Source organism: Myxocyprinus asiaticus, chromosome 47 (genome assembly GCF_019703515.2).
Source record: "Myxocyprinus asiaticus isolate MX2 ecotype Aquarium Trade chromosome 47, UBuf_Myxa_2, whole genome shotgun sequence".
Taxonomy (NCBI): Eukaryota; Metazoa; Chordata; class Actinopteri; order Cypriniformes; family Catostomidae; genus Myxocyprinus; species Myxocyprinus asiaticus.
In genome coordinates this window covers 10320662-10331837 of record NC_059390.1, presented here as the reverse complement: position 1 = coordinate 10331837, position 11176 = coordinate 10320662, and the positions used below count along the sequence as shown (strand labels likewise).

General features: G+C 37.3%; 1 pseudogene; it reads left to right on the top strand.

Moving 5' to 3' along the window:
• The first annotated feature begins 516 nt into the window (after positions 1 to 516).
• Positions 517 to 10069, top strand: LOC127437064 (ankyrin repeat and SOCS box protein 13-like; annotated as a pseudogene).
• The last annotated feature ends 1107 nt before the right edge of the window (positions 10070 to 11176 follow it).

The window sequence follows — 11176 nt, the reverse complement described above, 5'->3', positions numbered from 1 at the left end:
TGATGTTTTATGTTCATTAGCTGAATGACGCCTCTAAAACTACAGCAGAATAGTAACAGAAACCTCTTCATAGGAATATACTCTTAATTTGTGTTATGCCAAGGTTTATTTATTTATTTATTTTTAAACCGTAAGCAACTTGTCTAAAGAAACATAAGTGAGATTTTGTTGTCTTAAAGGTCAAGTGTGCAATTGTTTTCTGTTAAAATACTTTATCCAAACCTATTTAATCTGCAGAGACAGCTTTAAATAAAACATTTGTAGTTTGACAGAGGAAACATTATTTGCTAAATCATTTTCACAACTCTGTTTTTATTACTATTGGCACACTTTACCTCCAATAATTAAAATGAGTGTGCAACAATGTCTTGAAACATTTTTCAAAACGTGTATGTAATTGTTAGAAATGCTGTTTTGCACTTAAGAATATAAAAAGTTCTGTTAAAATCACATGTGACTGATGCTCACAATAAACTACATCTCCCAGCATTCACTGTGAAACGTCATTATGACCACGTGACGTACATGCCGCATTTATAAACACGGCTGGATTCCTGCTTTTTGTTTGCAATTATTGTTCAGTTTACAATTTTGCCACTTTTAATGAGAACAGAGATGGAAGTGGAAACAGCACGACCTTATTTATTCGGTGACATTGGTAAGTAACGGCGAATAAGAGCGTGTTTGCAGCAGTGTCGTGTGCGTCCAGGACAGCAGCGACATGTCATATACAGTAGCTTACATAATAAAATTTCACATTATAATGCTCTCTGTATCACGGCATGTAACGACAGTGTATGCAAATAATGTCTAAACAGATACAGTCATTGAATAATGCCAGTGATCATATAACTTGTATAAATGATATAATGTTAAAACACTATAATAACATTCATGTTAGATGTAGAATTAGTTTATTGCCCAAGAATTTTTAACTTGTTTGGAATTACTTAAAAAAAAAAAAACATTTCATTTTCATATTTCATAACCTATTTAAATTCCATATAAGGTAAAAAACCAAAATAGACATTACATAGTGCTTACTACAGATTACTGTTAAATGAAAATAGTTTTATGACCTTTCTAACTGTTTGAATCTACATTAATAATCTGTTCAGCATTATATATTATAATGTAACATTGTTTGTTGATGACTTAATGAAAGTTATTATGAAGTGTTGGTATAAAGTGAGCAGTTGTGTGGCTCTTGACTCATTTGGTTATGGTTTGACTGCTTGTGCATGGCTGGGTTGTTTGTGTGTGTTAGGTTTCTGGGCAGAGAAGACAGAAGTTCATAAGGCTGCATATCAAGGTCGGGTGTGTGCTGCAGAATTTGATTCAGAGTGGAGCTTCAGTCAATTTTGTGGCAGTAGACTCCAACAACCCCCTCCATGAGGCTGCTACGCAGGGACAGGCACAGTGTGAGACTCCTAATGGATGCTGGGGCACAGATACCAGTCGCACACACAAGTGCATTGACTGATGACGCAGAATGTCTTCAATTATTTATGTCTGAAATTGATTATGATAACACACTGGATCGAAATTGTCTCCTGGGGTTGCAAGTTGATGCAAGGAATGTGTATGGCAGCTCTCCGCTGTGTGATGCGTGCTCCACTGGGAACTTTGAGTGTGCGAGGCTTCTTCTGGAGTATGGAGTATACCTCACGGACCACCTCCTCTCTACATGAGGCCTGCATAGAAGATGTGTGTGTATGCTATATGAAAACAACATAGGTAAAGTTTGTAAAGACAAGCTTTGATGTTGGCTTGACAAAGCCTTGTCTGAAAGATAACACTAGTTTTAACAGTTTTAAGTTTGATGTAGACCGTACAGTATGACAAGCTAACTACATTGATAGTCAGACTGTCACATAGATTGTCAGGTAAACCATCAGACAGAAAAAGAAAGAGAGAGAGCAACTTAAAGGTGCTGTAAGCGATTTTAGCATTCTGAAGCATGTGGCTGAACCGTTGAATTAGCCACGCCCCCTCATTCCAAAACTGAGCAAAAGAGCAGCATTCTTTATTTCTGTGGCTGTCAAATTCAACAGTGGCAAAATAGTACACTCAACTGACAAACATTATGAATCATAGCCTCAATGATCCACTTCAAATACAACACTATGAGAACGAGCAAAATGATTGACAGGTGAAAAGCATCAATGCCCGTGGTTCGTGAACACAATTTTGTTTGCTGTCACAGAGACCGGTGAGAGCTCTCAGGACACTTATTTCATTAATATCTTTAAGGGACTTTGCATACTTTTTCCATGAAAAAATCACTTACAGCACCTTTAAAGCAGATCAAAGGCCTTTTGTGGGTTTGTTTACATTTGAATTTTTGACAGTTGGAGTTTGAATTAACGAGCATTCCATTGGCCCATTTAAACATTCCGTTAGTGTAAGTCTATGGGATTTTTCCAGTCTTTGTCTGCTGTGTGAAAACTGTAAAGGGGGTCTTACACCGGACACGTCTAGCGGACGACATGGCGCGTTATAAATTAGAAACAGCTGTTTTCAATTAAGGTACACACACCGCCACTTGGTGTCTATCGGCGGCGCCCAGCTACGACTCCAGAGGCTGCTCAAATTTCTGCTGTGCCACGGAGCACAACTTGCATATTTTCCATTAAATTCAACCCAAATCATTATCAAAGGACATAGATTATTTACTTTAGTGTTCTTCATTCTTGAACAAGGGAAAAACCTTGGTAACTTTTGTGTCTGCAACCTGAACCGCATCGATGTGCCCCATCTTTGATACCTGTGCCGTGTCCTAGCCGTGACCCTGTATGACTGCCTTAAGTCTGATCAGTTAGAAAAGACATAGCACACTCTTCCAGAACAGTCTGAAGTTAGCTTAAAAGCTCTAGGAGGAGTTACAGTCAAAAAACCCTGAACAAAGTTAATATCAAGCTAACATAATGACAGAAACAAAAAAATGCGATATATTTATGCGTGAATATATAATGTTTATTTAGTCTTTTATTCTACCCTTTTGCATGTTTACAATAAATTTTTGTAGTATCACAGACTAGAAATGTTTCAGATTAACTTTTTTGAGTGTAAACCCTAACCTTAATGTAACTTTCCATGTGCAAATATTTTCATATGTCAATATTAATGTATTCTATATGATTTTTTTCGGTGATGTAGATTGTGTAAAGTTAGTGATCGCTAAAGGAGCCAGTCTGGAGGCCTATGACCTGTACTATGGAACCCCACTACATGTGACGTGCCAGCCAACACCTGGAGTGTGTCAAGGTGCTACTGAATGCAGGTAAAGCTGTCATTCATTAACAGTGACAGTGTGAATAACTCTGTCAAGTTATTATACCAAGCAAGCATTCAGGCCAGCCCTAATACGGTAGTTATTACAAATTACAAACAATTTAACATTATTTTGTTGATTGTTTGGAAAAGTGCTCAGCAGTAATTAGTTAGGAAGGATCTGAAATCAACCGAATGTGGTGGTCAAACTTATTGAAATCTTTAATTTCTACTAATACAAAAATATGTGTCTGTAGATATGTGTTAAGAATAGTCCTGTGTCATATTCCTGTATGAAGGTGCACAAGTGAACGCTGCTAGACTACATGAGACGGCCTTGCACCATGACGCAACAGGCCAACAATGTTGACATGACGGAGCTGCTGGTGGAGTTGGGGGCCGACATTTATGTCCAAGATAAACATGATAAGAAGCCAGTCTACTACACAAGGCTGAACACACCCTCTGCGCACTGCCTTCAGCTTTATGAGAGTGTGTTCATATCAAAACATCCTTCAGTGGAACTGAAAGATTAAGGCATATTTTTACTAAACCTGAGATACATTACATTTTAAAATTCTTTTGTAGGATCGACTATCTGAGAAGCCTTATGAAAACATTTGAATTAAGTTGTAGTACTGGAAGTCTCCACTATGTTGTGCTCATGGCTAAATGTTCAAGCCATTGTAGCAGCCCTACCAGTTGTTTATGATGCATTATTTTGCGTGAGGAATCAATGTAAATTCTCTGTGACCTTCTTGTAAAGGATGAAGTGTTAAGTTGTGTTTATGTTAAGTGTTATGGTTATTGTGATGTGCTGGCGCTGTGGTTGTATTTTTGCAATGCACAGAGTGGTGATTCATGGTCAGTCTACTGCCTTGATGATGCTCAGGATGCTTTGAGCGTGATGTTGTTAACAATCCTTTGAAGTTATGATTATGAGATCCAAGGTTGGATTCTGGTGTAGTCAGGCCGTCATGTCTCGAATCAGTCTCATCCACATGACACATTGGTGATCATATCCAAGCACAACACATCGGGGCTCCCTTTCAGAATGTAAACAATATTAAAGAGATAGTTTACCCAGAAATAAAATTTCTGTCATGATTAACTCATCCCATGTTGTTTTAAACTTTTATGACTTTCTTCCCTGGAACACTAAAGGAGATGCAAGGCAGAATGTTAGAGACTGACATCCTTGGTCACCATTTACTTTCATCGTATGTAAAAAAGAAACAGGTTTAGTTTGATATAAGGGTGATTAAATTATGATTGAATTTTCATTTTGAGGTGAACTATCCTTTTATTGAGATAAAGTGGCTTAGGAGCCAGAGTCATAGCTTAAATTAATGGGTCCCATCCACCCCTGAGCCCAATGAGTAGGCTTTACTACAGAGGACCTTAGCAGACACCCCAGCTTGGAGCACATAAATATTTTCCTGGTAATGCTATTGTAGGACCAAAATAAGAATAGCAGAATGAAAACATTCAGTTTTAGTCTGTTAATAATTTGACAGCAGGTCTTGATCTTGAATGCCACATTTTAATGTAGATTTATAAATTATGTTTATATTGTGGAATGCTCTCTTGTATCAGTCCCTTGGTGTTTTTATTTGGTTTCCATGGAGGGTAATGTCAACATAGAGGAGATTATCGGAAATGTTTCTGTATTGGAAGAGGGTGGAATGATGTTTGGATGTGTCCATCCAAATGGGCTTGTTGCCCTGGGCATACGAGGAAAGGTTATTAGTTTATTGATTTAAAGGCATAGCTTACCCGAAATTAAAACTCTGTCATAATTTAAAACACAGTTTTCTTTCTTATGTGGAACACAAGAGGAGATGTTAGGCAAAAGTTTATGTAGCTCTTTTCCGTATATTGAAAGTTAATGGTTACATTCGATTAAAAATATTACAACATGTCACAATCTTACTCATCCAAATGTGTGTGAGTAAACGATTACAGAATTTTCATTTTTGAGTGCACTATTAAATACCCACATGTCAAATGAAAAAGATGGGGTTTTAGTTAAGAAATCTGCATTTAAAACATTTGAACAAAAATAATAAGACGAGTGTTTAATGCTGCTCTGTGTTTCTGTAGGTAATACTCTGGGTCTCTGCAGCAGATGAGCCGTATCACTCTTAGGACAGTTCTGGGCACCAGAGCAGTGGACGTGGTGACCAAACTGGACATTCCAAACCGTATTATCAGTTGTCTCTTATGCCAGTGAAGAGACAATGCAGAAAGGAAAAAAAAACACCTGAACAATTATATCAGCATTTTACAGCATTAAAGGGGAAGTGTAATTTTTTTAATCTTACAATACTTTCTCCTGTCAACTACAAGTAAAAGAGTGTAACCATTGTTCGGTGGCAATATCAAAACATTGCTATGTTTGTTTGAGCAGACTGATTTGTAGACATCTGGCTCAACCAGTGGCGTGAGTTTGGGGCGGGTCTTCCTGTTTGACTGAAAAATGTATGATGGGGAGTGTTTGGGAAACCAGTTTGGAAACAATCATTATTTTTGCAATCTCACAAAATGCAGTAGATTAAATAGTAAATAGGAAGCATTAAGGTTCCTGCACATGAGTCCAGTTCTTCATAGCACTTCTCAACAAAGCACTCTGGCATTGGATGTATGATGTCTAATGCATCCTTACAGTAAGGTGATTTTAAAGGAATATTCCGGGTTCAGTACAAGTTTAGGTCACTCGACAACCAAAAATAATTCGACTCGTCCCTCCTTTTCTTGAAAAAAAGAAAAATTGAGGTTACAGTGAGGCACTTACAATTGAAGTGAAAGGAGACAATTTTTGAAGGGTTTAAAGGCAGAAATGTGAAGCTTATAATTTTTCAAAAGCACTTGCAATAATTCTTCTGTTAAAATGTGTGTATTATTTTATCTGTAAAGTTGTTTAGTCATAATAGTTAAAATAAGTACAGTCATTTTAGTGTTCATGGCGTTACGTTGTCATAGCAACGAAGTTGAAAAATGTAATATAACTTAATGCAGAAAAGGTTAGTAAGTGATTTTAGCACACTTAAATCATGTTAACATGCATATTGTTTATGTCTTTTGGCTATACTTTTGAAATAGTGAGGCACAGGACCAAATAATTTTTTTGTGGTAATCAACACTATTCCACAAGTGCTGTCGATTGAGCATCATTTGTAATGACCCCAGAATATTCCTTTAAACAAGAACTTAAGATGATGGAAATGTCTGATTCAAGCATTATATGCACTCAGTTAAGAAAGAGAGTGAGAGAAAATAGAGGAAACACTTTATCCGGCAGCTGTCTAGATTCAGGAACTGCTCTGACTATTAATTGAAGTCCAGGAAAACAACAGTACATTAGTCACTTAGACGACAGAATCTATGCACGAGCATAACACTCAATAGACGATATGAGCATGTGAACATCCGCAACAATGTTCTACAGAAGTCAAAATGACAATGAGATTCATAATAGGTGAACATGTCGGCTTAAACATAGTGCTAAACTGAGCATCAATTACCAGGGTGAAATTGCACAGGTATGTGGAAGACTGGCATGCTTATTATAACAAGTGCACCATGTGTTATGTCACTGTTGTGGCACATTAATTGTCTATGCTTCACAGTAGTAATGCCATGGTGAACTGATGTCAGCGCTGAGCAGAAGCCAGTTTAGGACTGTGTTGTACTGCAAAACCGTGGAAATGGTTGTAAAAGTCAATGTTGCAATATGCTTTCTTATTTCTTGCAGTGTGCTTTCTAGCAATTTACATTCTATGGTAAAGTAAATATAAAATCCACATCCAGGAATATATAAATCTGGCGTTTAAAAAGATAGTTCACCCAAAAATGAAAATTCTCTCATCATTTACTCACCCTCATGTTGTTCCAGACACATATGACTTACTTTCTTCAGTTGAATACAAAGAGAAATGTTAGATAGAAGGTTAGTCTCAGTCACCATTCACTTTTATTGTGTCTTTTTCCCTACAATGAAAGTGAATGTTGACTGAGGCTGTTAGTGCCTAACTTTCTGCCTTACATGTCCCTATGTGTTTCACTGAAGGAAGAAAGTCATAAAGGTTTGGAACATGAGGGTAAGAAAGTGATGACAGAATTTTCATTTTTGGGTGAACTGTCCCTTTAAGAAGCTGTAAGTTCCCTTACATTACAACTGTTTGTTCATACAGTTCCCCTCTTTTTTTATCTTTGGTAAGATTTTTTTGAGTGGGAAAGGTGTTAAAGACAAGATGTAACAACATTAATCTTCTGTAATGTGATGTATTCATGAAATGTTAGACTATGATGTTATTGGTCAATTTTTCCCCACCCATATGCCTTGGTTACGTCAGCAGAAATGAAAATGTAAATTAATATAATGACAAGTTTTGTCAATGCACAATGTGCATTGATACCAGGTACGTTATCTAAAAAGTAAACAGGACCTAGTTGATTTCAGGTTTAAGTTTTATTAAATGCAATACAATATATGAGAACGTATACAATTTAGGTTTATCACGTTAAAAGATATTTTGTTATGCTGTTATGGAAACTTCCTCAAGCCAGACAGAGTTAAAATAATTTGTTCCAGTGATTGTTTTTTTTTTTCTTTTTCTTTTTTTTTTCTTAAGCTGCTCATTCAGTCATATTTCTTTTCCTAATTGATTTAAGTGTTTTAGGGATTAGTTTTGTGAGTTTGACCCACAGTTTGCAAAGTTCTCTTTATCCATCTGATCCCTGCGCATCCCATTTTCCTCCTCCAGTCTCTTATGAAGTACTGAATGTTCTATAAATAGTCAGGAAGTCCAGAAATAGAGCACGATCCAAGTGCTTGTGTTCTCTGAGCTGGAAAAATGAGTTCCTCTCCCTGCGCACTTATCCAGAGCCCATGAGTGCTAGATCAGACCTCAAAAACAGAGCAGAGAGGGAGGCCAGGAATGTTGTTTTTAGAGCTCGAACACTCTTCTGAAATTAAACTTACTCAGACAGGACAGCTGCTATTGAAAGAATGCTGCCTTTTCTTTTTATCCAACCTTCATCTTGAAAACAGCCTTTAAAGGATTGCTTTTTCCCTTTTAAATCTGCCTTAATTGTTTGAACCAAACTAGAATTCTTTTTTAATTTTTTTATTATTATTATTATTTTTATTGTATTTTTTTACTCCCCTTTTCTCCCCAATTTGGAATGCCCAGTTCCCACTACTTACTAGGTCCTCGCGGTGGCGTGGTTACTTACCTCAATCTGGGTGGTGGAGGTCTCAGTTGCCTCCGCTTCTGAGACAGTCAATCCACGCATCTTATCACGTGGCTCGTTGTGCATGACATTGTGGAGATTCCCAGCATGTGGAGGCTCATGCTACTCTCCGCGAACCATGCACAACTTACCACATGCCCCGTTGAGAGCGAGAACCACTAATCGTGACCACGTGGAGGTTACCCCATGTGACTCTACCCTCCCTAGCAACTGGGCCAATTTGGTTGCTTAGGAGACCTGGCTGGAGTCACTCAGCACACCCTGGATTCGAACTAGCGACTCCAGGGGTGTTAGTCAGAGTCAGTATTCGCTGAGCTACCCAGGCCCCCCTCCAAACTAGAATTCTTGAATGTTCTAGAGAACTCAGAGGTTTGGATGTGGCATGGTTAGCTGGATTGTTGCTTTTTTGGTTGGTTTTAAGTCTTTATGAAGTAAATGTATTAAATATAGAATCTGACTTTGTCATTTGTTTGACTTGTTGTTTTTTTTTGACATTTGTTTTCCCACAGTATAATCAAAAATTACTTTGTTTGAAATATACTCTTAGAACAATGAACTCTGAAGAATCCCCGTTGAGAAAACATAAGTAAAGAAGATTTTGAAAGATTTATAAGCGGGACATTGAACGTAATTCTCCAGGTGATTAGTTCCAGGTTTGGCCCTCATTCATCTGAAGAAGTTACAGTACTTTGCTGCCTTTTTTCTCTCCTTTTGGTTCACCACCACTTGGTGGCTCTGCAGCTTATACATTTGAGAAATGTATCTGTGTAGCTTTAACAGTCTTGCTTCTTTGTGAGCAAGACATGACCATAAAGTCACAGAATTCACAAGTATAATGCATTCTTTTTCCTTTTCTTTTACAGTAATTAAAACTGTTCTTTAAAGCAGTGTGTTGGTGAGCATTAGCCAGTTTGTTTTAATGACAGCATTGGCTAAAGAGAAATGTTTTTCTCAGAAAAGAGGCTCCAGGTTTGTTGTACTGATCTATCACTTCAGCAGCACAAACCTTGCCTCTAGACAGAACGCACTTACGAGTGTCACACTGACCTTTGACCTATGAGCTGCACAGAATGGAGAAGAGATTTGGAACTGTTCATTTCAGCAGCAGCTGATGTGTGCAGCTCCGTCAACTTCTGATAATTATTATGCTCATTGCTGTACATGCAGTACCATATTGTTGTTATGTTACAGCATGTTCATCAATTCATTTACACCGACCTTGTCATGCAAGAAAAAAATAGCACACCAGATTGCATAATCAATAGGGCTTTCGTGTCAGAACAAATATCTGCTTTCAGGGGACAGCATTAGATGGTTGTAAAAGATGCTATTGAGGGAAAGGTAATAGTTTCTGTACTGTAAAGTTGCTAGGGTGCATTCTTACTGCTGTCGCTCTAACGTTATTGGTGGACTGCATTTCTGGCAATATCTATAGAAAATCTGTTTTTTACTATTTTTTTTTTTTGTTTTTTGTTTTTTGGGTGGGGGGATTACCAAATACTCTTAACTTTTATCTTGAGTTAGAAATTAAGAATAAAATGGTTATTAAGAAGAATTTTCTTCTTAAGAATGTTTTGTGAATCCGACCCCTGATTCCTTGTCAAATTAGAACAATATCTTAATTTTTCTGGCAATATGTATCATCTGTGATAAGGGGCCGCATATTCCTTTCTTAAGAACATTTTTGTGAATCTGGCCCCAGTTTTCTTGTCCTAAAAACTTCTATTAAAATGAATGGGAGTATTTGGAACACCCAACCAAGAAGCTATAAGTGCCCAAGGATCAATTGGTGTAGAAAGGAAGTCCTGCCTTACAGTTAAAAGAGCCAATCACCTTTTAGATACAGACATCGCCTGTCAATCAACTCAAGAACATGCATTCGCATTAGCTATACAAGCAGGGATTTTTTTTTTTTTAGCGTAAAATGAGGTAAAGAATCACAATTTATGATTCCAGTATTATCAAACTTTATTGTTGATTTGAAATATGTTCTTTGATCTTAATCTTGATCAACTGTTTTTGAGATTTCTGTCTTTCCCCATTAAAGTAGATAGGAGCTGCAATGGCATGACTGGAAATAGCCTCCCGAGAGCGTTTCAAAGATGGCCGATAGAGGACTGACTTGCTTGAAAGACAAAAATAAACATTCTGCTGGAGAGAATGTTTTTATTTGAACAGCAGCAGTGCTCATTGCATCATATCATTAACAAGATGAACGACCTTTCAATGTACAAATGTGTGAACAGGGCTTATACTTCAACGCTGTGACTTTATTAAGTGATCAGATGATTTTCGCCTGGTGGACCATAAAACGGATGGGAAAAAAATCCCTTTAGGCCTGGATGTGATGCGAAAAAGCTAGATGAATTGCAGATGAATGGCTCTTTTACATAAAAAGCGATGCAAATATTTGCCTTTAGCACTTTTATACCTTCACAATAGGGATGCAAGAAAATATCTACAGACCAGAATATAATAGACACTTTTAACATGGGCACTGTTTAACACAGTGATTACCCACCTAGAAACCACTCAGAACACCCTAGCAACTGCATCGCAACACCATGCTAGTTTTACTCTAGTACCACTCACATTTTCCTTAGAAAATAAAAAAAAAAAAATCTAGTTTTGCTATTATTATTGTTGT